This window comes from Sinohyriopsis cumingii, chromosome 6 (genome assembly GCF_028554795.1).
Source record: "Sinohyriopsis cumingii isolate HCF-2022 chromosome 6, ASM2855479v2, whole genome shotgun sequence".
NCBI lineage: Eukaryota > Metazoa > Mollusca > Bivalvia > Unionida > Unionidae > Sinohyriopsis > Sinohyriopsis cumingii.
The window spans coordinates 125,052,229-125,079,091 of NC_142966.1; the positions used below are offsets into that span (position 1 = coordinate 125,052,229).

At 41.8% G+C, this 26,863-nt stretch overlaps 1 protein-coding gene across 1 annotated transcript in view; it reads right to left on the minus strand.

Annotated features, from left to right (window-relative positions):
- LOC149797892 (heat shock 70 kDa protein 12A-like) overlaps positions 1–26,525 on the minus strand; it is a 38,389-nt gene extending 11,864 nt beyond the window's left edge. Inside the window, exons 1-2 of the mRNA XM_089962922.1 lie at positions 26,374–26,525; positions 3,293–3,430 (exon numbers count right to left, since the gene is read on the minus strand). The gene's annotated coding sequence lies outside the window, so the exon portion shown is untranslated. The remainder of the gene's footprint in view (positions 1–3,292; positions 3,431–26,373) is intronic.
- Positions 26,526–26,863: the final 338 nt, after the last annotated feature.

The window sequence follows — 26,863 nt, forward strand, 5'->3', positions numbered from 1 at the left end:
CCATTAGCAGCATTTGAACCTGTCTCTATGGATTTCGTACGTACAATCCTGATGAAGAGTGCACCAAAGTCATGTGAACTTGATCCAATTCCAACATCACTGCTGCTTGAGTTCTTAGATCCAGCATTGCCTTCACTAACTGATGCTATTAATACCTCTCTCTCATCAGGGGAATTCCCATCATTTTTCAAAACTGCCATTGTAAAGCCTCTGCTGAAGAAACCAACACTAGACCATAACGATTTAAAGAACTACTGCCCAGTTTCTAATCTCCCATTCATATAAAAAAAAAATCTTAGAAAAGGTTGTTCTATCCCAGCTTGTATCTCATCTGAATGCAAACAGTCTTTTTAGCAATGTACAATCTGCATGTCGCCCTTGCCACAGTACTGAAACTACTCTTCTAAAAGTAGTTAATGACATTCTCTCTGCTTTGGATAGCGGAAAGATTACAGTACTCACTCTCCTTGATTTGTCTGCAGCATTTGACACAATAGACCATGATATATTACTTCACCGCCTCCAGCATGTATTTGACATTCATGATACAGCCTTACTGTTGTTCAAGTCATACTTGGTCAACAGGACACAACTTGTGTCTGCAAATGGAATACACTCCAGCCCAGTTGATCTATGTTGTGGTGTTCCACAGGGGTCTGTTCTTGGACCTCTTCTCTTCACTCTATACACTCAGCCTCTCTCAAGTGTCATAGATCATCATCCAGTGTCTCACCAATTGTACGCTGATGACACGCAAATATACAAATCTAGCTACCCATCTGAAGTTGATGCTACCATCCAAGGTGTAGAGAGGTGCATTTCTGATGTGAAATCATGGATGACATGTAACAAGCTGCAGATGAATGATGATAAAACTGAGGCCATTCTGATCACAACACAAATACTTTCTCATTCACATCCTTTACCTCAAACAATAAATATCAGCAACACCAACATTAAATTCACACAATCAGTACGAAACCTAGGTGTTTCTCAGGATAGTACTCTCACATTGCACCAACATGTCATGAACATATGCAACGCTGCATGTCTTGAGCTGAGACGCATCAGCTCCATTTGCAAATATCTTTCAGCTGATGCCACGCCACTAAAACACTTGTGTGTTCATTAGTACTTTCAAGACTGGACTATTGTAACTCACTTCTGTCTGGTTCATCTCAATATCTACTCCAGAAACTTCAAAAAGTTCAAAACACTGCTGCTCGGATCATACTTGGAGTACCACGATCAGAGCACACCTCCCCGCTGCTCTTTACCCTGTACTGGCTATCCATTCGATCCAGAATCAAACACAAAATTTTTTCTCTGTGCTATGTTTCACTGACGGACTCTAGTCCAACATACCTACCTGTCATCAGAAACCACAATCGTATACTCATTATTCCCACTATGAAAACAAAGTCATATGGATAGCGTTCCTTTGCATACCAGGGCCCAGCAACGTGGAATGAATTGCCCACTGAACTTCGACACAAAGACACAGTGATCCCATTCAAGAGTGCTCTCAAAACTCACTTATAACGATTGCAAAAAGAAACTTAAAAGCCTAATAATGTTTCCTACCTTAAATATTCTCAGCATGTTTTTTTATGTTTTCTAATTTCATGGTGTTTGTTTTTGTAATCATATCATTATATATGTTTTTATCTTTAAGGTGTTGTCTAATGTTGTAAAGCGCTTAGAGCTTCTAAAGACTAGGCGCTATAGAAAGTCCTCATTATTATTATCAATATTATCATTATTATTATTATTATTATTATTATTATTATTATATTGACCAGTGATCCTCTATTTACTACTCATTCTCTCTATTCCAATCAGGGTAACAAAAGATAATCGCCCATTTTTTAACAGGAACAAGATCCTGAGATCTCCTGTTTGTTTCAGAGGGTTATTATCCAAACCGAAGCCACACGAACCCCGCTGTTATTTTGTTAAAAATGGGAATCTTATGAGTGGTTAGTAAACTATCAAATTGTAGTTCCGAGTTGATTTCGACAGGAAATTCTAAGTGGACAGACTGATGTCGAATTTGCAAGAGATAAAGAACAATTATTTGATAGGTAGTGGTCAGCCAAGAATACTGGTCAAGACTACAATAACCTCAGACAAGTCATATGACTTGAAAAGTTTAAAATTTGCGTCTCCAGTGACGTTATGACCTACCGTGATGAGCAAAAAGCCCAAACGTTAGGAAATGCTGCTCGTCCAGCTGAAGAGTATTCCTTGACTCACAAAGCTTCTTTCTCAGTAGAACGTCAACTCAGAAGTTTATTAGTAAAAAAAAGTGTTTCAGTCTCATATAAACTTTCTAAATATCAATCTAGCACAACTTTTAGGATTAAAGTTTCTGATAAGACTGATCAGGAATCATTATTGCTTCCTATGTGCACCTATTACAAGATGAAAGGGGGCGTTATTTCTGATTGGCTCAGATTGAAAAATAAGCAACAAAATCAAGACAGAGCTATTCCAAATACTCTTATTGCTAAGAGATCAAAGTCACAGTCGTGTATTGAAAGCATTACATGTGTTGGGTCAAACGAACCCCAGTCTGATTTTATATGGAGAATTATGAACCATTCATGCCGAAAGGTTCTATATCATATAGTAGTGATTCTATCAATGATATCACTATTAAAATTACAAGGGACACAGGAGCTTCTCAGAGTCTTTTATTATGATGTACTTTGCCTTTTTCTGAGAAGTCTTCTTCTAATGAAAGTGTTCTTATTCAGGGAGTAGAGTGCGGATTTTTTTAGTGTTCCTCTGTTATGTAAATGTGTCATCAGACTAAGTCTAAGGACCTGTGACAGTTGGAAGAGTGTCGTCCTTACCCATCGAGGGTATTCATTGATGACTAGGCAATGGCCTAGCTGGAGAAAAGGTTGTCGTCAATCCACTTGTAACTGACAAGTCTGATTTGGATCAGAAAGTCGATCCTATTGAAAATGAAATCCCTTATTTATACCCAGCTTTTACAGTCACAAGAACCATGGCGAAGAAAGCTCTTGAGAATGGTGTTGATCAGGAAATTACTCCTTTAGCTGATATATTTATTGGTCAGGTTTTAAACGAGGTCACTTTTGCTCCTGGTATGGATTATTAACAAAGGCATTAGTCACAGTAATCTATTTTTTAATGGTCATTCTCTTTATTCTAATCAGGGTGCCAAAGAACAATCTCTCATTGTCGAACGGGAATACGATCCTGAGATATTTTGTTTTTGTCAAAGAGCTATCAACGATAATGAAGACACAGAAGTACCTACTTGTTATTTTCTTAAAAATGGGGTCCTTCTGAGAAAATGGAGACCATATGGAGTATCCTCTGGTGACGAGTGGTCAGATTATTGTTCCTAAACCGTATAAACAGGAAATTCTTAGTCAAGCCCATGAAACTCCTTTGGCTGGAAAGAGAAAAGTTATTTCAAATGAGGATTAAGAGATTAATATTCTTGACTATGTTTCTAACTTCAAATATAAGTTGTCAACGGTTTGTGACGTTGCAGGAACTAATCTTTACTCTACTCAGTCAAAAATGAAATTAAGGTAAGAGAACAATACGAAGATAAGGAGTTTTAAGTCTGGTGTTAGAAGTCTGGCTCTTCAGTCATACCTCAAAATCTTCTTCACGCTAAGTGATATGCTCCTTATACAGATGAAAAGAAATTGTCTTAAATTGTGGGAGGCAAAAAAACCCAACAGCTTTGCCATATAAATATGTTAAAGTTGTACGTTAATAGAGATATGCATGTTAATCATACAGTTAAGTTAGTTGCACATGTCCAACACAGTGAGTATTTCAACAATGTAATGCAATCGGACTGTGGTGAATTTGGTATAACAAATCTTCGGAATTCAGAAATATTTAATAATCTGGATCAGAAACTGTCACATATACAGCCACAAGAAAAGAGTGAACTAAAATAGCTATTATATAAATATGAGCAATTGTTTCCATATGTTCCAACACGAACAAATAAAATTTATCATGATCCTGAAATTGCAGATTCTAAACCTGTGAGATAGCGTTCTTACAGGATGAATCCTTTCAAACTATAATGTTTGAAACAATTCAGTATTTGTTGGAGAAGGATTTCATTTAGATAAATAAAGTAACTGGAGTTCTTGTGCCTAAACCAGATAATAATTTCTGCATTTGTCTCGACTATTGAGAAGTCAACGGTGTCACCAAAACGGATTTATTTCTAATGCCAAGAATCGATGACTGCACTGACAACAATGAAAATGCAAAATATGTCACCAAATCTGACCTTTTGAAAGGATTCTTGCAAATTCCACTCAGAAAAGTGCAAAAGAAATGTTAGCCTTTGCAACTCCAGGTGGACTTTATTAATATATAGTGATAACGTTAAGTATAAAAAATTCTGCATCAGCATTCCAGCGTTTGATGAACATATTAACATCTGGTCTAGATAACTGTGACGTTTACATCGACAACGACGTCATCATCCACAATGACATCTGGACAGATCATTGGAAACCGTTTGGAAATTCTTTGAACCACTCACTGATGCAAATCTGAGAATTAAGTTAGGCAAAAGTGAGTTTCACCATGCTTGTGTTACCTTTTTAGGCCATATTGTGCGATATGGTCAAGTTAAATCTTATATCAGTTTGCAACACGTTGAAGTGTATATTATTGCATCTCCTCTCCGATTATTGTATGCATCGATCACAACCCCCTTAATTTCTTTAACAAAATGGAAAAAAAATCGGAGATTGTTATGGTGGGGTTTAATGTTGCGTGAAGACAATGTTGACACGAAGCACATCAAGGGGAAAGACAATTTGATTACAGATGCTCTTTCTCGTGTATAGAAGTACAATATTGTTTCATTTCGTACATATTTTGTAATTCACAAGTCATCTTCCAATGTAATTTTAATTATTATAGCATCCTAAGTAGTGAATGGGGACGATTTAGCCTCAATGGGACTTAGCATTAAAAAACACCCTGGGATTGTTTAGCCTCAATGGAAATTTAACATTAACCACCCTGGGACTGTTTAGCCTCAAGGGAAATTTAACATGGACGAAAAATCGTGGGATTGTTTAGCCTCAAGGGAATTTAACATGGGAATATATTTTGGGACTGTATAGCGTCAAGGCAAATTTAACATGGGAATAAATCGTGTGGTTGGGGGTAGGCAATTGAAAGTAGATCTCTTTTCGAGAAATTGGAGTGGCCCTGAAAAGGGCCTTTGAGTTTCTTCTTCTTCTAACTCCTCCACTTCTTCCACCAAGTTCTCACTTTTTTCATTATTCCTTTCTTCTTCTTCTTCTCCTCCTCTGTTATCCAGTCAGGATGGCCCATCTCTCTGAATTTCTGTTGGATCTTCATCCAGTTGTTATTCAATCTTTCAAACTCTAATTTCTTCTTCTCTTTGCTCCATTTTTCTTTTATCTTCATCACTTCTACTTTCATTACCCTCTCTAATTAGTTCTTCTGCTTTTATCAACTGGTTACAACCCCACTTTACGTACCACCAGTCAGTCCAATGAAAGCTATTTTCTAGGAAGCTCCTAACTTCTATGACATGATCCAAGGCTTCCTTTAAAGTACCTACTCTCACGTAAGGTGGGTCAATGAATCCTCTGATTCTTTCTACCTCTTCCTCATTCCCCCTATTTGATCTTTTGCTACTCCAAGACTCTTCACATTGTTCAGGCTACCTTCAAATCTTCCTTCCTTATTCAATCTTTCTACTACATAAGTCCCATCCATGATCCAAAAATAGCTATCTCTCAAATTGTTCAATAATTTTGTCACCTCCATCTTCGTTTTGATTATTCCTTAGAATGGTTCGAACATCAAACTTTGTGGGTTCTTATAGTTAAAGTGCGGACGTGAAGGAAAACATCCCCCTAAGACATAAAATTGATATTACCTAGGTCATTACTTAAAACGCGAGGACGTGAAGGAAAACATCCCCTACTTTTCTCATTTCATGTGATCTACTATCCACATACGTGAAGCAGCAATAAACAAACCCCAAATCTACTATCCACACATGCAAAACATTAAAATTAAACCCAAATCTACTATCCACACAAACGTACGTGAGCGCTTACAAACACAATCAAACACACACACACACACACACACACACACACACACACACAAGAAAAAAGAGTCAGTGTTTATATTCACACTACTCTACATACACACATTGGCAAATCGATTACTACTTCTTTTTTAGAGTGTTGGATAGCCCTGAAAAGGGCTGGGGTTTTTTTGAACTCCATGACACCTAGTTAATGATGGCACCTTCCAGGCCTGGCACCACACACACATCTTCTTCCCCAGTCTCCTTTCACTCTTTTTGGGGGGAGAGCAGAGGCGGGATAAGTCGCTTCAGAATCCCAATCTTCTGTCTCTGGGATTCTGAAATTTCCTCCCTCTTTTCTTCCTCTTCTTTCTTTCTTCTCTCCTCCTCTTCTTTGTTTCTTCTCTCCTCCTCTTTCATTCTTCCCTCTTCTACTATGGCCTCTGCAGCCAGCTCATTCACTATACGCCTGGCATATTCCAGCTGTACATGAAGTTCAAGCAGTTTTGCTAGTCTGGTGTTCATTCTCTTGATCAATCAACAAAGGTAGCTAGACTGCCGAGCAATTTTCAATTTATTCTAAAAGCGCGGACTTGAAGGAAAACATCCCCTAAAACAAAATTTATATTACCTAGATCATGACCAAACAACGCGCGGACCTAAAAGAAACACTCACTCACTTTTTTTACTACCCATTACTATTTGAAAAATTTTCATTAAAAATAATATACTATCCACATGCGCTGAGCAGCAATAAACAAACTCCAAATCTACTATTCCCACACGTCAAACATCAAAAAACATGATCATTATCTACTATCCACACAAACGTACGTAAGTGCTTACAAACACAAACACATACAATCACACCAGAAAAGAGTGAGTGTTTATATTCACACTATTCTACATACACACATTGGCAAATCGATTGTTATTTCTTTTCTAGAGATTGGGGTAGCCCTGAAAAGGGCTGGTTTTTTTGTGTGCGAAGTTGAAGCTAGGGCGATCTTTTAGTTTCTAAGAATGCGACGTCCTCTGACGATAGACTTTCTGACGATAGGTCTGCTTCTTCGGAAAGAGAAGAAGAACTCTTTGGTGTCGATACGACAATCGACAAAGCCTCTGTCAGGTTCAGGTTCCTGCTGCTGTTGTTGTTGTTGCTGTTGCTGCTCTCTCGGCTGTTTCTGAAGTCTGTACTTCTCTGTCCATTCTTCTTTCTCGCTGTTCACTTCTTCTCTGAAGAGCTCTTCTATCAGGTCTTCAGTGACTTTTAGCATTCTCACATTCTCTATCTCTTCTGGCTTCGGTATCAGACTGTGTCTGACCCTATGCAAATTCACGTAGGCTTCGTTTAGCTTAGCTAGTTTGGAGCATATCTTCGTAGGAGGATGAGTCGACAATGGATGGTTAGACTGGAAACTACCCCGGCTTTAAAGTCAAAGCGCGGACGTGAAGGAAAACATCCCTATACGGTTTTCGAGCCGGAACGTTGAGTAAGTGTCATGAGAGGGATAGTAAGAAGTCAAAGAGCATGAATCAAGATTCCTATAGCCAAATAAACCACAAAGGCATTTGTTTTCAAAACACAACATTTTTTATTCAAAATCACTTAACACTAACAAACAACTATAACATTTTTAACAATATAACATCAAACATTTTTTCAAATGACAAACATTTTTTTCCAACTCACACATTATTTTGGACAAGGCTGACAACGTTGTGAATGAAATTGTGATTTCCACTGTTGGAAGTCATTAGGCCATTGATGGACACTACGTTTCCTAGCTTGAGACAAAAGATAAGCATAATGGTCAAAAAACCATTGATCTACTTTCACATCGTTTCTAGAAGAAGAACGAGGATCAAAATCAGTCACTAAATGTTCTAAGGAATAACCCAGGCTGCGATGATGCAGAAAATACACACAATATTGTCCACACACCAAGGAATCTGTGCCTTGTTATTTCACATTATTGAATCGGGTGGTCTGAACATTTCTTCTCATAAAGTCAATGATACCGTCTTCCAAAGGAGGCAATCCATACGAATCGAAATATTCCACACATCCTTCTTGAGGAAAGTAGACGGCTACCCAGTGGGTTCCTGGGAGATGACTGTCGTCCGTGTTGATCACATAAGCTAGATGGTCTTGAGGTTTACGATGAGGGAGTTCATCTTTAGCACAGACGACAGGATTCCAAGAAGCCGTGTACGAGCTGTGGTTCAAAAGGTAATAATGTTCCCAGGTATCCATGTTTTGTGTGTTTTTTTTCTTCTTCGTCTTCTTCACAGGTAATGATAAGTGATCAATTCGATCCTGACTTTTTGCTTGAAAATGTCTGACAAGTAAAAGGCGTTTAGATCCGACTTCTTACTCTGGTCCAAGAGAGATTCGATGCGACGGCACTCCAGAGACGTTAATGGAGGAGAAGAATGTTTATCCAAGCCCTTATACCACTCGTTCAACACGAATTCTATTTCGATGTGATCCCAAGCTTTGTCCAGATATTCGTCCAATTTTTCTTCTTGACTTAACATCAGACATTTGTCGTGTTGAATTTGACTGGGATGATCGTTGTGACATCCATAGCACTCTTCCTTGATCAATTCTTTCATTATATCTGCCAGGACTGTAGCAAAACAGGAGACTAAATGGGCTTCTTGTTGTGGCCATCTTGACTTCATCATGATAACTTCTTCGTCTTGGGATTCTTCTTCTTCCATGGTCTCCTTACATTCCATCTTCAAAGTTTCTCCACTAGGTAAAGAGGGATAACAGTCTTCCATGGCTTCTAATAATCTAGAATGACTTCTCTCAAACTGTTGATTTCTATGGTATTGTCAAATTCTGCATACAGGAGGACGTTCACTGTGTGATCTGGAGGTGGATTTGCAAACTGAAGTTCCACACGAATCTGACCCGATTTTATAGGGTGGAAATGTCCCTCGTCGCTGCCTTGGTCTGGAGTGAAATCAAAACCCCACAAAGCATAGCCTCCTGCATAATCGTCGTACGAAATACCGTGACTGGTGTTGGTTCCTAACTGTCCCGTGGCTTCGTACAGGGACAAGTACGATCTCAAATAATTCTTCACGACACCAAAGTTAGGCTCAAACGGTCGGGTACACAAGGTCTTGCCGTCGCGACTGACTTCGATCTTGGATACATTGTAATGTTGAAACTCAAAAGGATTTTGATCGTGGATTCTGTTGAAGGCTGAATTCCTGACGATACCAACAATCAAACGTTTGGGTAACTGTCCTTGGAACAGATGATCTTCGATCATAGAACGCTGTCCAGCGGGAATGGTGAACGTTTTCACTTCTACGCGTCGTATCGGATACTTGGCGGTCGTTCTGCTCAACGTCTGACTGACGTCGTTTCCCACTTTAGGTAACACTTCCACACGATGCACGTAAAGTCGGGCTTCTTGAATGATAGTTTTGTATTCATTGGCATGAGCCATCAAATGGAAAGCGGTACTGCTACGATTCAGTCTCAGACGGATATCCACCCCGTTGAGCAAATACTTTTCTTGTAACCACATGTCCAAATGCAAACGATCCATCAGTTCTAAACTTCGCCCTTGCAGAATTTTCTTACGACGGTCGTTAAACCCCACATTGTGAGGATTGTCATCTTCTGTCAGGACTGTGTCGTTAAACGTGCCTACACCTGCCGTGTCAGGTTTCCATACCACGCAAGCATCCAGATGAGTATTCTTGGCTTCTTTTCCGTACGTCAAGAGATTTTCCAGGTAGGCACGATATGGGTAAGTATCCATGCTGCTGCTGACCAGTTTGTTATTCAAGTACAAGTCCACTTCGCTGAACAAGGAATGCATGAAATTGTTGACAGGAGCTACTCTAGCATCGCCTCCTGGATTGATGTTGTCCGTTTTGATCACTTTCACTTTTAAATACAGGTAACTGCTATTCAGATCGATGTAATCTTCGGGCTGACCTTTGATTTCAAACTCGATGGGAGCGGAATCCGTCAAAGAGGAGACGGGGTGAAATTCCACCCATTGGGATTCTTGCATCGTCATCATGGTGGGGGGCATGGCAAACAGATCCAGTTCCGACTTGGAACAAGCGCAAGACTCTCGGTGCATCATTTTTTTTCTCTTTCTCAATAATCGAAAACGTCTAAGTCTCGAACGGTTCTTCTTTTCTTTGCCTTTCTAGCTTTAGACGCGTGAAGTCTGATGAAAGGGTGTTTTCTTCGTCGTCTCTTTCTGCCTTGTCCTTGCTGAATGCCTGACTCGGTAGCTTGCAGGGCATTTATAGGTGTGTCTCGTCGGCCCAAAAGGTCTTTACCCGTTTGCAGCAAGACATTTTTGCCTGCCCTCATGAAGGCTTCTTTTGGGTTTTGTTTGTCGATGATGACATTTTGGAGAAATTCTTTGCCTTGCGTCAATGCCGCATCTTTCAAGGCGTTCAATCCGCGTGTCACCATCGGTTTCAACACTGGGGCCACCGAACGGAAGGCCGATTTTAACATATCTCCTAAACCGTGTCCTCGCTGTCGAGCAACCCCTCGGTACACTGGATACATGACTTACGAATCGTGAGAGAACCGTTTTCGAAAATGGAGTTTCACCGTGACTTTTCCTTTGGTGAATGGAATATTTTGTCCCAGATCTCCTTTTATAGCAATGTTGACCGTGTCCAAATAAGACTTACTGACAGGCAAATAGTGAGGATGTACAAATTCGCGGTGAACGTGGTAAGTGTTTCCACCTTCCTCGTCAGCGTTCGTGGCAGAATCCACTTTGAAAGGAATGACACGCATTAACGGTACGGAGGTATGTCCCACCACGTTGTACTCCACCACATCGGAGTACACAAACATCAAATTCATTCCTTGGTTCAGTTCTACCGGGGGACGAAATAACTTGCTAAAAGACTCGTTGTCGTAAATGATCGGTAATTCGTTTTTGTTGATCATGGCCATTCTCATGTTCATGTCTCCGCCCATCATGTCAAACAATTCAGGACAAAATAAAATGGACACGATTTTACTCCCGTCAAATTTCATCAAGAAGCGACGAGCTGCTTTGTGGTATTCCAGGGTGACACTTTTTTTTGACACTTTCCAAAGCTTTCAGAAACACGACATTAAACCTGGAGGCTATGGTGCTCACCAAATGTTGACCACTAAAATAATAGCCTGGGGGAACGAACAAATGGTAGGTAGTGTACTTTTGATTTTGTGTGGCAGGGGTTTTTATGTTATATTTGCCATAGGTATCCAAGTACTGTTGCATTTGCTCGTCATAAACTTCCAAATCAAAAAAATTTTGATTGGGAATGACATTGAAGACGTGGGTCGGGTGAATGATTTCCACTAAAGCCACTTCCCAATGGGCTTCGTGATCTAATGGGATGGTCTGAGGTAATTTGGCCGTGTAACAGCACAACGTGTTGTTGAGAAACACCTCCATGGAACTGTCACTGGGTAAGGTTAAGTAAAATTGGTTTTGGTGACTCATAATTCCAGAGTTCTGTGGCTGTCCGAGGGGTTACTGGACGTCAGAGGCGTGTCTACGCCCAAAATAGGGTTGTTGCTGTTGTTGGAGTGGTGACTGACACTGGCACTGGACACAAGGTTCCCGTTGTTCCCGTTCGAGCAGAATTTCAGGGAGGGATTGGGAAGCAGGTAACCGATGCAACTGCTTAATAAAATGGTCCACAATTGTTTGTCTCCTTGTTGCAAACTCAAATTGGCAATGGCTGCCCCGATGACACAATACACCACGAAGATTTGGCAGAAAAAGACGATTTGCGTTTTAGGGACACGTTCTCCACACCACACCCACAAGGGTTGTTTCTGTAAATCTTGCAGAGAAGAACTGGGTGAAGGAGTGGTCGACGTAGTAGCTGCGTCTGTGTGAAAGGGCATGATGGTCACTTCTTTTTATAGTTGATGACTTGCGAAGCGTCGATCCAAGAATCAAAACTGGGTGGATATCCTTTCCAACGTACTTTGACTTCTTTGACACGTCGTTTGCCCACTTTACGGGTTCTGCGTTCGAGAATGCTTTCGATGTCGTACAAGTCGTCTTCTTTTTTGGTGACACGTTGTAACTCGGGCAAATAAAACGTTCCTTTGAGCACTTCTCCGTTCATGTCTTCTAATTTATAGACGGCAGGATGACGGCCATGCACTCGTCCAGTGACACGAAACAATTCGGTCGTCCAGTTAGATAAGTAACCTTTGTCGAAAGTGCGTTTGGATTTGCCAATGCGTACCCAATCTCCTACGGCCAACACTCCACTTTTCTTGGGGATAGCCCTCGTCGGGGACGTACCAAACAGGCGCTCAAACACCATCACTTCGTTTTCGGGAGTCACCTCTTGCGGGGCACGTCCGATGCTTCGATGGTAAGATTGGTTGTACGCTTGCACCAGGTGCGGTAAGATGTCGATGTACTTCAGAGTGTGGTGATGCGTAAAATATTTCCACATACGTTCTTTCAAAGTGCGTTGAAAACGTTCCACGATGCTGGCTTTGGTTTCAGGATTCTCGGTGGTAAAAAAATGAATGTCACGTTTCTTTAATTCTTTTTGGAAAGCTTGGTTTAGAAATTCGGTACCATTGTCCGTTTGCCATCCAAGAGGGTGACGACCGCTTTGTTTCAACACTCGTTGCAGGGCTCGCACTAACTCGCTGCTCGATTTGGAAGTCAAGGGTACGACCCAGGCAAATTTGGAAAAGACGTCGTTGACACAAAACAAATATTTGTAGCCGCGATTGTAGCTGGCCAAATGAGAGACATCGACTAAATCGGTTTGCCATTGATGATCGATGCCTTCCACTCGGGTGCGACTTCTGGAAAACTTGCGTCGAATGGGTTTGTGTAAAGTGTAAGTAGCTTGTTCTTGTAACCATCGTTGCACTTGAGGTAAACGGAGACTTTTCAGTCGCGTTTTGGCAGCACGATACAATTTTTGAACTCCTGCGTAACCTGCAGGATGGGAGGGATCGTAGTAAATGCTGGCTAAGACTTTTTCCATTTTTTGTTTGTGTGTTAATAAGGCAACCACTCTTGGAAGATGCTACTCTTTTTCTCTTGGGGTATTTTCTTGGATTGCAATGCTTTGCGTGTGCGACCAGCAATAGGTGTCGAAGAGGAGGATGTCTGAGCGGGGGATATCGGTTCTTGTTTCACTTCTGTCTTCACTTCTGTCTTCCCTTTCTTTTTCTCTTGTGATGAAGAAGGGGTGGTCATCATCTTTTTAATCCATTCTATTCTGGAGGTAGGTGGTGTTGTTAACTTGCGTACTTTTTCTGGTGGAGTTTCAAACCCTTCTTCTTCTTCTTCTTCTCCTTTTTCTGTCTTGGTCACTGGCAGTGGTGATAGTGCTGGACTTTTCATCAAGATCTTAAAATCTTTCAGAGTGGGAACAGTTGTTTCGTCTGAGGCTTTCTGGTGAAAGAGTTGCAGTCGTTGCAAGAGTTGACCGTACTATTGCGATTTTTCTGTTTCGGACAAATCTTGGCGATCCATCAAGGACTGCAATTCGTGTTGTAACTGGGACATCTCGCTCAAATTGGGATTGGGAGGTAAATGCGGGGTGCGTTGTTCTTGCCAACGATGGTATTCCATCCATCGTTTGTAAGGCACTAAAGCTAGTTTTCGTCCTTCCATGGGGTTGTCAGGGGTCGATTCTGAGATCTTGGGACTCCAGAGGGCCTTTTTATCTTCTCACATTAGTCCTCCCAACATGGTTCCCATGACTCCTTTCAGCAATGGACCTAACAAGAGGGGTAAAATTCCTCCACGTTGGACCAGCATCTTCTTTTTTTGACGAATGGGAATTTTCTTTTGAACCATTTGGCGAAGAACGTGACGATGTTTGCCTAAGCATTGTTTCTGGTGTTTGGACAAAGGGATCGTGCCTTTCAAGACGTTCAAACAACATTCGCACACGGTATCGATGACCTCTTTGGAGGCTGATTGAATGAGTTTTTCTCGTAGGGGTGGAGAAGCTTTGGACAGGACAGATAACATGTCCCCATGTTTGACTAAACGAGGAGGCAGTCCTTTCCTTTTCTTTCCTTGGGGTTGTTTAGAAGAGGGATGTTTTCTGAAGGGTGACATCTCTGAGTCTTCAGGAGCACCAAAAACACTGATACCCCTACTTGGTCACAGGCCTTTTTTATACTGAAACGCGTCGCCACTGATTGTCTTTACGTCGTATCAACTTCAGGACAGGCATGACACGTCGTGCAGGGGTACGCAAGGGACTAAATCGAGCCAGTTCTTGCATGGACAAATCCAGTAAACTTTGTAACATGCCCGATCTCTCTTGACCTTTGATTTTGGGAGAAGGTACTTTGTGAACAGCGGCCACTACCGCTAAATTGGAGGGCCCTGCCACTGGGGAAGTTCTTGGGGTCATCAACGGAGATGTTCTTGGTGTGATCAACGTCTCCAAGTACTCTTCAGTTCTTGGTGACATCAACGGGGAAGTGAATGAACCTGAGGCTACCGGAGACGCGGTCACCGCCGTTGCAGGTCGTGGTTTGCGAGTGTAAGGTTGCGTCCTGGCCGAAGTGCCTCTCTTGCGACTAGTTTTCTTCTGTGGGCTTTTCTTTTTCTGGGGACTTTTTCTCTGTTTCTTTTTCTGGGGGCTTCTTTTCTTTTTCCGGGATGGTATCTGGTAAGAGGAGGGTCCCGCCACTGGAGAAGTTCTTGGAGACACGGGTCTCCTTGGGGACTTGGTCTTGACACCGTGGCTCTTTTTCTTCTTCTTGGAGCTTCGTTTGACTTTTATCTTGGGGAGAAGTTTGGGAGCATTAGGATCCCATCTTAAGAGAGAGCGAATGATGACCCCTCCTAGAGTACCGCTCCCTCCAGGTTTCAAATTGATTTGTTTTTTGGTTTGAGTGTCGATTCAGGGATCGCCAGTTGGGTTAAAGCGACTTTGTTTCGATCAAAAAAGCGTTTGGTTTGATGAGGAATCTGAATGATCCCTTGCAGTAATTGACGTGCTGTCACCGTGAACCATCGTAAGACTTCTTTGAGACTAGCTTCTAAGACACGAGCCCGTATTTGTGGATTTTTTTTCTCGACTGATGCATACAAGGCACGAATCAATTTGACCGGAAGATGCGACTGAAGGGACGTCATCTTGACGCTGTGTGAGACAGACGAAAAGTGTCTGAGGTTTTTATAGATTTTTTTGTGGAGTGAAGTTAAGTCGAGGACGGAGACGTGTACAGGACAGGCCCTCCGTCTTGGCACCAGTGGTGAAACAAGTGGGTACGAAATCGCAAATCATCGGGGGTTGTAGGTTTCAAATCGACGAGTAAATAGGCGTGTGGAGTGTGAGTGGCATCGTCGTAGGCCTGAGTCAGCCAAGGCGTCCCTAACTGTTTGGCTAAGACTTGCACTTGCAATTTATCTCGAGGGCTTTTAAACAAGACCACGTAATGCGCATTGAGACTGATGGTGCGATGGGCTTTACTTTGTTGAAACAAATTTTGGGTGATGTAAACGACACTGGCATTACGGTGATGCCCTTTGCGCGTGAACCACAGTTTAATTTCTTCTTCGTCTTCTCCTAACATGTCTTCGAAAATGACCAAATGGGTTTGACGGGAGTCAGAGACGATGGCGTCGTCTTCTTTAGGAATGCCTTCCACAAACACGATGGAATCGCCTTGATTTTCTCGCAAGAGGCTGTACGCCGATTGCCACTCTTTGTAACACGACACGATGCGTTGAGGTGGACGATCGATCAAATGATGTTTATGTTCGATCAAACGTTTGACGAATTCGGTTTTGCCTGAACCGCTAGGTCCAGCAATGAGAATGTTAAAGGGATGGCGAAGATACAAAGCCTCCCAACTGGTACGATCTAAGTGTTCGTCGATGACTTTGACAGTGGAAGAAGAGGGAGGAGAGACAGCAGAGGTAGCCATAGTGTTAGGAATGTCACTTGTGACACGAAAACAGACAAGACAAGAGTTTATATACTTTTTTCAGAACACGTTTATTGAATGTTTTAAACATGAACACGAAAGACAAAAATACATAAAAGCCAAAGGCTTAAGTACAACGATAAAAGGCACACGATAACCACTAACGTGGAATAAAAACAAGTGTCTGTACAACATGTTTTGGGTAATGCTCTGACCAGTTCTATAGGGGGTAAGGTCACACAAGTGTCCTCCTGAAAGGGTCTTTCACGCATGTCCACGACAGTCCTGTCCTGGGTGACGGGTTCGTCTGGTACTGTCACTAACACAGGTTGAAAAGTAACTTTTTTCTTTGGAATTGAAAGGAAGGATCACAACTCTCGAGCATACTGGGCCACTTCTTGGGTCCAAGCCTCAAAGCCCCCATTTTTCCAGTCACGGACATCTGTCCAATGGGGGTGTAAGTCACAAGCTACACGCACATCGTCATACACATCTTGGGTAGCTAAAAGTTGACGAATCTTTTTTTCCCGTAGAGGTCGAGAAGTATCCAGATGAAAACGTAAGGCTTTGAGCAAAAGGAGTCTCTCGTGAACATTTAAAGGCACCACTTTCATGTTGAATGGGGTGGTAAATACTGTTCGTAAAGAGTCCATAAGGAATCGGCTGGTAAACGAAATCCCAGAAAACAAGTCACTAAGACACACACTATGCGTCGTCCCAAACTGATTGGATACAGTTCTTGTAATAACTGATGGTAATGATCCACGGTTTGAATATGGTCATTGAGTTCCTTCCACGGAATCTGTTCAATCACTTGTGACATAAGCCGTGGCATGGATTCTTGATTTTATAGTCTCTTTATTTCGGAAGCTATAAAGGTACTTTCTAACTAGACATCTTCGTTCTCCAGTAGGGAATCTAAATCTTGCATACTGTAACCTACACTTCAGAGTTTGTCTAGATGTTTCGTCATCCGCTAAGCAAATTCCACGTAACACATGTTGGTAATCCTTTAACTCGTCTTCCTCAATACGTTGCTCTAGGTGAATCTCGAAGTAACCAAAATTACGAACATTTAGTTCATTCACTAACTGAAAGCGTTGAACAAGGTCTGACCACTGAAACAATTTCTGACGAATCAGTCCTCTTATACCATTCAGGTACCAGTGGTTAAAGATCTGGTGACGTAACGGATGCAATTGTTCTTTACGTTTGACTTGTATTTTGACCAGCTCTCGGTAAATGCGTTCTCTCAACTCCACAGGCAAACCCAAAATGTTCTCTAGTAAAGTATCCATAAGTATATACACTGTTTTTGGAATCCTTGGGTGGTGACCAATAGCCTCGTTTACCTTTGTGCCTGATGTAATATCCACTCATAATCAGTCTTCTTACACTTTGGAACAGAGCATAATTTAAAAACGGATGAATAACTTTGCGTTTGCGTTTCACTTGTATTTTGATCAGTTCTCGGTAAATGCGTTCTCTCAACTCCACAGGCAAAGCACGAATGTTCTCTAGCAAAGTATCCATGAATAGGTCATACTAAATCCTCTTTCTAACACAAGAAATGTACCGTTTGCACAGACATGGTTTTACTTCAGTGTCGAATTTAAATCGTTTCATCACTAATTTACACATTACAATTCGTTCAGAAGTTTCCTCTTTCACTAAGCTGACATTGTGTAAAAGATGTTGGTAAGTCTTTAACTCTTCCTCTGGAATTAGATGCAATAAGTTTACAATGTAGTAGATAGAATCATCAATAGCAAACCAATCCTTTTTAAAACTAGGGGTCGTCGATCAATGTCTGTCCAATGGAACATTTTCAACTTCATCAGTCCTTGTATAGCATTCAGGTACCAGTGATTTAAAAATTGGTGACGTAACGGATGCAATTGTTCTTTACGTTTGACTTGTATTTTGACCAGCTCTCGGTAAATGCGTTCTCTCAACTCCATAGGCAAAGCACGAATGTTCTCTTGTAAAGTATCCATTGAAATATATTGTCCTACTAAGGGTAAGTCATGACAACTGGGAGACCATCGAGCATGTTCCAGGTAGGCTGAATCTTGCGGTTCCCAGTGGTGAAGTGACACACCGCAACTGAAGCACTTGACTTTATCCCCTTCGCCCAAGTAGAAAAATCCGGCTCTGGCTAATTCTTCGGGGGTCGGTCCTCCCAGATACTTAGGCCATTTTCCTTTGAACGATTGAAAACGATTTTCAAAGTTGCAGTATTCGAACAAACGCACAGGGAACGAATATTCGTCTTTCACAGGTTCGTTTCGATGAGGGCTGGGTGACATGGACAGGAGTTTGCTCAGGGCTGGATGACATCCGCAGGGAGGTAGACGTGAAGGTGGACATCCACCTTTAAAACGAAACCCAGTAAAGTGTCTAAGAGGACGAGCGGCATCGCTTTCGCATCCCTCAGGTTTGACACGCACATCATCACTTTCCATGATAGGGGTAGTGAGAACAAAGTTCCCACGATGCTTTACGGAATCGCTAAGGTCACAACGTACAGCATCGTACCCATCGCAAGGCTCACAATCGCATTCCACTTCAGAGGCCCCAAACTTGAATTGTGCCTGTCTGAACTTGTTTTGTGTTTCTCTGAAAGTATTCATCTTGTTCGCTTGGTTTTGGTAGTCACAATGAAATATCGATCTTGCCTAGGGTTCCTTTTTATATACAGACCAATACCGGCGTGTCCATACGGCAAGGTGAAATGATTGGGAAGTCCCACTCGCTTCTGGTACACAATTTGATAGACTTTTTCCAAGAGTCGACTGACGATGTGGTGAGTGGGTAAACGTATAATCTTGTTCGGCTGGTAGGTGGTCACTTTAAAGTGTTCATCATCACTAGACTGCAAAGCTTCTTTCAATACCCCAAAGTTGACCACTCGACTGGTACGATAATTCCGAGTCAATCCTTTCACTTTACACGTCGTGTGCACTTCTCATTGTTTGTCCCGGTATTCGTAGCCGTAATTTTTAGGACCACCACTGGCGAAACTTAGAATCTTGTCGTCGGGGTGCTCGTCTGTCCAGGCTCCTAAACGGTCTCCTTCGATGTCAGGGTGCTGTTGACTCGGGTGATGGATGTAAATGCAACTATCCGTGTCAAAGTACAGGACGCGTTCCCCTAACAGTTCTAAAGCTTCGTACAATTTTAAGCGAGCATGAGCTGTCACGTAAGCCGCAATGATGACATTTCCAAAGGGGTCGTCTTGTACAAAGTCCAGATCTTCTTCGTAATTGACCAAGATCAAATTCTCGCGAACGACGTCCACGTGTTTCATGAATTTGGTTTTGTCGTGAATCATCTGAAAGTAGCGGGAAGGTTCTGTCAAATATTCCGTCTTGGGTAAACACGGACGTTGTGCCATTTTACCCCACAAGCAATTTAACATCACTTTGGCAAACGATCGCCTACCTTCGTTTTTCTCGATGAGATCTAAAGTGATGCCTTCTTGTGCCCAGTATTTCTCTTTGAATGTATTTTGGTCTTCGGGAGTGCGACACCAGGACGGATAGCCACTGGCTTCTTGCTTTAATTTCAAAAAGGCATCCACGTAGTCTGCGAAAATGCCTTTCTGTGTGGGGTCACCCTTGTGATATTGTTGTGTCTTGGGAAAGTGACAAATTTCGTACACTTCTAACAGTTGGTATCCCATGTCCAGAGCTTTGAACAATTCTATGCTGACCCAGGTTCCCGTCAAGGCTCGTTCTTCCTGGGTGTGATGACAAGGTTGGTCTTGGTTGCACGTTTCGGCACATGTACGACACAAAGGAAACATCAGTTTGCCTTGACAATGGTGAGGTAAGACGGAATGGTATAGCTTCGTGGGAGGCAAAACTTTGCACTTCATCAAGCCTTCGTATTGTCGAATGTTTTTCAGGTCATTGTGTTCCGTCAGCAATTGTGGGTGCCCTGCAGGAAAGTGACAATATTTGCATACGTAGGGATACAGCGAACACACGTCCAAGTATTTGATTTCTTCTCCTTTCTCTTCGTCGGCTTGGTACAGCAAACAGGTGGCATTGGTCCGTCCTCCGTACAAACTATTCCTCGGGTTCAGCGGGTCCATGAACTGGTAACTTTCCACGAGGCGTTTAAATTCGGGATCGGTTTCCAAACGGTGATCGTACTCGTGTTCCCACATTTCCACCACTTGGTATCCTTGCTGTTCTAACTTTAGGCGTCGCTGACAAGTGGTCTGGTACAAGTCTACCATGGTTCGTTGTAAAAACTGATTTTTAGTGCCACGGTCAGGGTAACAGACGGGACATCCGTGAAATAAGCAGCCGTTAAACTCGTACACGATCTTGGGGTTTTCTAAGTCCCAGCCATCGACCAAATGCGTTCCGATGGTCTTTTCGCCCCCTCCGTTGCGGGCATGCTGAATCCATTTGTCTTCCTTGTCGCAGAAGTAATGTAAACAGCGTAGGGCTTTGACCGAGTATTGACGTTTGACATAGTTGGTCGTTTGAGGACTGATGACAGCCACGGTGTTTTCAGGCATGAATCGTTGTCTGTACACTAAGGAACACGCTTTGGCAATGGTGCAAGCTTCTTTCAAGGGATCGACCCCTCCGTGTTCCATGAACAGTTCTCGAAGTTTTCCACAGCAACGTCGTAAAATGTCCACGTCGGAACGACAATACTTTAGCATTTCTTCCTGAAAGTCGAAAGGGTCCGAGGCGTGAGCCTGGTACCAAGCGTAGAAAGCGTCTCGTTGTTCGGTACGCATGTTGTCAGGGTCGTAATAGTGAGCCTCAGGCAAATGGGGTAGAACGGCGTGTTGATTGGCTTCCATATTGAAAAAGTGAGGAAAATAACCTTTAGCAATTTCTGTCATTCCAAACGTTTTAGGCATTCGACTCAAAGACATGGCCAAGTAGCTCATCGAATCTTTAAACTGTACTTGTCCCACTTGCATGAAAATGATTTTGGCTCCGTTCAAAGTGACTTTAGGACGTTCGGTGCCTTTTTTCTTATAGTACATCAAAAGAAACTGTCCATCGTATCCGGAGAAATTGTGAGCCATCACCGTGGCATGACGATGACAATCTCCATAACGTTCGATGTCCTCTTGGCTCCACGTCTTATCATGGGGTCTAAGACCCATCGAGCGAAATCGGCTAGCGTGTTCGGTCCTCGAAAGATTTTTTCACGCCCTCCAGGAATCTTACTGCAGTGAGGACAATGACTTAAAATAGGTTCTTGAATGCACTTTTCGATGAGCCACGCAGAAATTAGGAATGTGAATGCCGGTCTCTTGCATGCATTCGAAATCGAAAAAGATGAAATTGCCTTTCTTCTTGTGACCATCGTCTTTCTCTGGTTGGGGTTGGTATTTTTGCACGTAGCATTCGTGTTCCAAGTCCACGATGTGGTGATAAATGTGACATTTTTTCTTTCCTGAACATACGTGTGCCTTGGCACTGTTGGTACGTATGCCTTGTCCACACGTAGGGCACAATCTCAGGAGTTGACAAGCACATTTCTGCTGTGAACCTTGCGTCTTTAGATGTTGTTGGTAACAGGCAGGGCTGACAAACGTGCGCAGACAAGCAGGACAATGCACTGGTTCTTGCCCTTCACTCAGATAGGGTGGAGAGGCCAAACATCCTGAGCATTTCGATCCGCAATGCTTGTGTTGCTCTCGATTATTATAACCATGGTCACATTTCTCACAGTAATAACCGTATCCCAGGAATCCGGTGATACTGGTAATGGTATCGAAATGGTCATCGTAATGACAAAGGTGAATGTATTTTCCATCCTTAAAGTCTTTTCCTCGAAACAACAGAGGCCTGCGCACTTCTTGAGGGTGCACTTTCAAGGTGTAGCGTGGAGCTAGGACATCTTGCAATTTTTGCATTTCAGGAATGCCGCAGGGTGTGTCTGTGGACAGGCCGGCTTGTTGTAACAGGAGTTCTGCTTCACTTCGTTGTTTGGCTCGGTCCGATTGTCGAATAGTTTTCCAGGCTCTTTTCCATTCTACCGTGTCGTTCTTGTTGGCATAGGTTCGTCCCACCACGATAGCCCTGGCTAAACACATCTGATCTTGAGGGTTGTGAATTTGGACGAGGCTCTTTTTGGTGCTGAGAAGGTTGTTCACCAATAACACCTTATTGAGTTGTCCGGTCCCTTGAGGAGGAGAGACGTGGGTCATGTCCAGTGTGGCTTTTCCATCGGTGATGTCAAACTGGTCATTGGATTGTTGCACGTGCTGAATCTTGTCCATGACTTTGGAAGTGGTCAATTCTGCAGGGCTGCTAAACTCGATCCAAACAGGGGATTTCAAACAGTCGTGTTGTATGGAAAGTCTCAAGCGATCGTCTTGTTTGGGTTGACATTGTCGCTTGAGTGTGGTGAGTAAAGAATCCCACACCCCGGTGATGAACCCTTCTGCTTTCTTCAACGGTACTTCGGACTTGAAATCTTTAAACTTCACCGTGTATTTGTAAGCCGTGGTTCAAAATTTTCTAGAGGAGCGCTTTTCTGTCTCTCGAATGTCATAGTACTTTTCAGGGTTAACTAAGGGTGGTGAACTTTGTTTAGAGGGTTTGGATTCTGGTTCACTCATGTCCTCTTCAAAATCACTGACATGAATTTGTGCCAAGACTTCAGCCCTGGTACGAGGCGATAGATCACGTTTCTGCTTCTTACTTTCTTCTTCTTTCTTCTCAAATGAATTGGATCGTTTCATCTTGAGTGAAAAACGTCAAATGACTAAAATTTAAACACCATGGACTAAATTATAGTCCTAGCAGACCAGCGTATATAAAAGGGTGTGTATCTTGTCCTTTCACTATTCATTTCACTCTCAAACCGAGCACAACGATGGAAGAGACTACCCAAATCGAACATTTCATCAGAGCTTTGCGAGGGGTCATTAGAATATTTTCTTCAGACCAGCGGACGGACTACTCTCCTTCCTTTCGAGATAAAAGTCAAGATACTTGCTATATCTGTCAGAAGAAAGGGCATTGGTCTTCAGAGTGTCCAGACCGTCAAAAAAGAAAAAAAGGGGCTAAAATAGACAAAAGTCAAGATACCTGTTAGTATTGTCAAGAAAAAGGACATTGGTCTCCAGATTGCCCAAAAAAGAAACAAGAGGAGTCAGAAGAGAGGGATTCTTCAGAGGAAGAAGAGATGGATTCTTCAGAGGAAGAAGAGGAAGAAAGAAGACAATTCTATTTACAAGAGGCAAAGAAAAAGAAACAGGAGAAGAAAAGAAGAAGGGAGGAAAGTGAGGAGGAAGAGGAAGAAAAGACTGACGGTGAAGAAATTAAAAAACAGAGAGAGTGAACAATGAGACAGAAGAAGTCTATGAACTTTTTAAAGTGATTTGTTGTGAATTGTGAATTGGATTGTAAATATTTATAAAAGAATAAATTAGATATAAAGGTAAGTGTCTTTGGGTTTTGATTTTAAAATAAGAACGTACACTCACACACTCATACACAGACACGTACTATAAGGGTAAAAATTTTTTTTTTTTTTTTTTTGAGTTATTGGCAATTGAAAGTCTATCTCTTTTCGAGAGACGTGGGTGGTCCTGAAAAGGGCCTTTTTTCTTGGTATAGAGGTGAGTTTAAGCAGTCAACTTTAACTGTCTTAAGCCTTTGCCACGGCCAAGGCCTACTTCTGGACTGCGTACTGTTGATGATGATTTGGTTGAAATCACTAAGGGTGGTACGGTAGGCTTAGTCACAGGGTTGGAGTGTTTAGCTCGGGAAGGTCGTATTCTCTTCGGTCGTAATAAAGAAGTCTGATACATTTGTTTCAGACTTCTTAACTCCACTAAAATGTCTAACAGTACCGTGACCGTTTGATTTTCACACCCTTGTTTCTTTGCTAGTGCTACTTCTTCTTCTTCTTGTTTTTTTCTTACCTCTTCTTCTTGCTGCTGTTGCTGTAGGAGAAAAGCTTGTTCCGCTTCCTGTCGTTGTATAAATTTCTCCAATTCTTCTTTCTGTCTCTGTCTAAAATTCTCCACGTGCGGTAATGAAAAAGGTGACGAAGGTTCAGGAACAAATTCTTGCGAGGTAAGAAAATCCACAAAATCCCAGTTCACCTCTTCTTAAAGTAAGTCCGGGTTCCCTTGGGTAGTCTCCACCGTCGGTGCACCCCAATTAATCGTTTTCTGAGTTTCCGTCATGTTGAAATAACTGTCGCATGGACTGACAGCGCACAGGCGCTAGCGAATCTATATAGACCACGTGACGTCACAGACTGTTCTCTTCGGATTGGATGCGGGCTGACTGAATTTTGTAACGCGTGTTTGGATTGGTCAATGAACTCAATCCGTTTCAATCGTTCTCTACCTATAAATAAGCGCAGTTCACTGCATTAATTCACCTGTTCTCGTCGCCTCAAGACGTGGACTACAGTCGAATCATCAACCCTTGTGTCTTCAATGATGTTCAGGACGGACATGCTAATGTATGTCCGATCCAAGTGGACAGTTGTCCATAGGACCACCACCAGCCTATGGATACGTAGGATTTACGTGGAGAGGCAAGAATGCCTCAAAAGAGTCCTGATTTACGGTCCTACAGTGAGGCGCAGCCTAAGGACAAGAAGAAGACCAATGCGGTGCCCTTTATGTTAATGGATACATTAACATAAACCCAAAGGCCCTTTTCAGGGCCACTCCAATTTCTCGAAAAGAGATCTACTTTCAATTGCCTACCCCCAACCACACGATTTATTCCCATGTTAAATTTGCCTTGACGCTATACAGTCCCAAAATATATTCCCATGTTAAATTCCCTTGAGGCTAAACAATCCCACGATTTTTCGTCCATGTTAAATTTCCCTTGAGGCTAAACAGTCCCAGGGTGGTTAATGTTAAATTTCCATTGAGGCTAAACAATCCCAGGGTGTTTTTTAATGCTAAGTCCCATTGAGGCTAAATCGTCCCCATTCACTACTATCCTATATATGTTCGAATAGCACGTAAAATAAAGCTTTATTATATAAATCTTCTTTTTCTTATGAGAAAAGTGTTGTGAATATTTAATTTATATTGTGCACTTGACCTTTGTCCATGACTGAGGATGGAGTTTTAGTGTGTACCCGAGTTTTGTCTTGTTTGTAAGTTTTATTTAAATTGTTTACTGTTTTTTTTAGTTCTAGAGTTTGAGGTCTAGCCTTGATTATCACCTTAGAAGGTTCTGGAAGAGAAATTGTTCCATTAAGATGATTAAGTTTTTTGTGTTAGTGTTTGCTTATTTTTTCCTGTCTTTATTTTGTCACAGCACAATTTATCAGGGTTCTTCTTGCTGTTGTGATTGAAAGCAGCGTAAACATTCATACAAGCTATCTGGTTTATGGGCTGCGTTTTCTATTGATACTGTTCCAGTCGAGTAAATTACTGAACTGTGAAGTCAGTTGGTGTAAATCACTGACACAAAAGTCTTGGTAACTTGGTGTATCGAGAAGATGCAGCAAATGTCGTGTTCACACACATGTAGATTGGCATTTATCACCATTCTCAGCAATTTGAACACAATTACCTGCAAGTAAAATGACAATGCTGTATCGACATTGTGATCATGTCCTTCGTGTGATGATCACGAGGATTCCTAGACAATTTCTTGACCAACCAAGCGAAGGTAGTGACAGGGCAGAGACAACTGAACATGATCTTGATAGGATGAATCTTTTATTCGTCGAGTTTCACGCCATAACTAAAATACTGTACATTGTCTCCTTTCATCACACACATACAAACAACAAGACTAGCCCCTGTGAGTAAAAATTTCGCTAGTGAACAAGATTTTTAAAATGGTCACTGAGAAAGCCAAGCTGCTCTCAGATTCAACTATCTATCACCAACGGCAAATTTCATTTCATTCTGACAACGCTTTATCGATCCGTTAAAAAGTATTATGTAGTCCTTAAGCGTTCTCATGTCTCCTCTTGTTCGTGAATGCTAGCTTTGCTCTGGTAAATGTATTTGAACAAAGTCAAGAGATAAATGATATATGGGACCCATTTGAGTGTATTATTAAAATATTGGAATGTTAAAATAAGCGCCGGGACCATTGAGTCGTAAAAGTCAGGACTTTAATTTACCATGATTCGTGTGATCCTTGATTCTCTCTCTCTCTCTCTCTTTGCATGAGAGGAAAAATAGATGAGTGGGTAGGTTGCAAGTAATACAAATTACCAACATGGGCAATGGTTAAAAAATGAAAACAACAGAAACCACAATTAATAATGACCGTGTCGCTAAAATATAGTAGAGTGTTTGAAATACAACATTGACTGAAATACAACATTGACTGAAATACAAAATACAACACTGACTTACTCGTTAGGTAAAAATTGTACTTTCACTCTATTGCCATGCGAGACTCCATCTTTTTCTGATAGCAAGTTAAATCTACTTCCTTGTCCGCCCTTATAGGTGCATAAATGTTATGAAGTACTCGATCTGATAAGTTCGGCAAAGGTAGCTAATCGCGGTATCTTTTTTCCCCCCATATATATCGTTATAAACAGACCTGTAAATTTTGGTACACTGATTGACGATGAATGTCACCAGTCACAAATGTTCGTCAAGGACAGAACATTTAATCCTACTGTGGTGATAGTTGAGGGGAGGGGCTGGGATTGTTTCCAAAAAGAAAATTCCAACCTAACTGAGTTTAAAACAAACTATTCCTGCCCTGATTCGGAGCGAAACAATATATCCATTTTATTAATCGAAATAAATAAATTATCTCGAGGTAAAATAAGAAGGAAAAAAAATTCTGATTCGAAAAATTTCCCAGGCCACTGCGACCCCTGAAAATTAAATG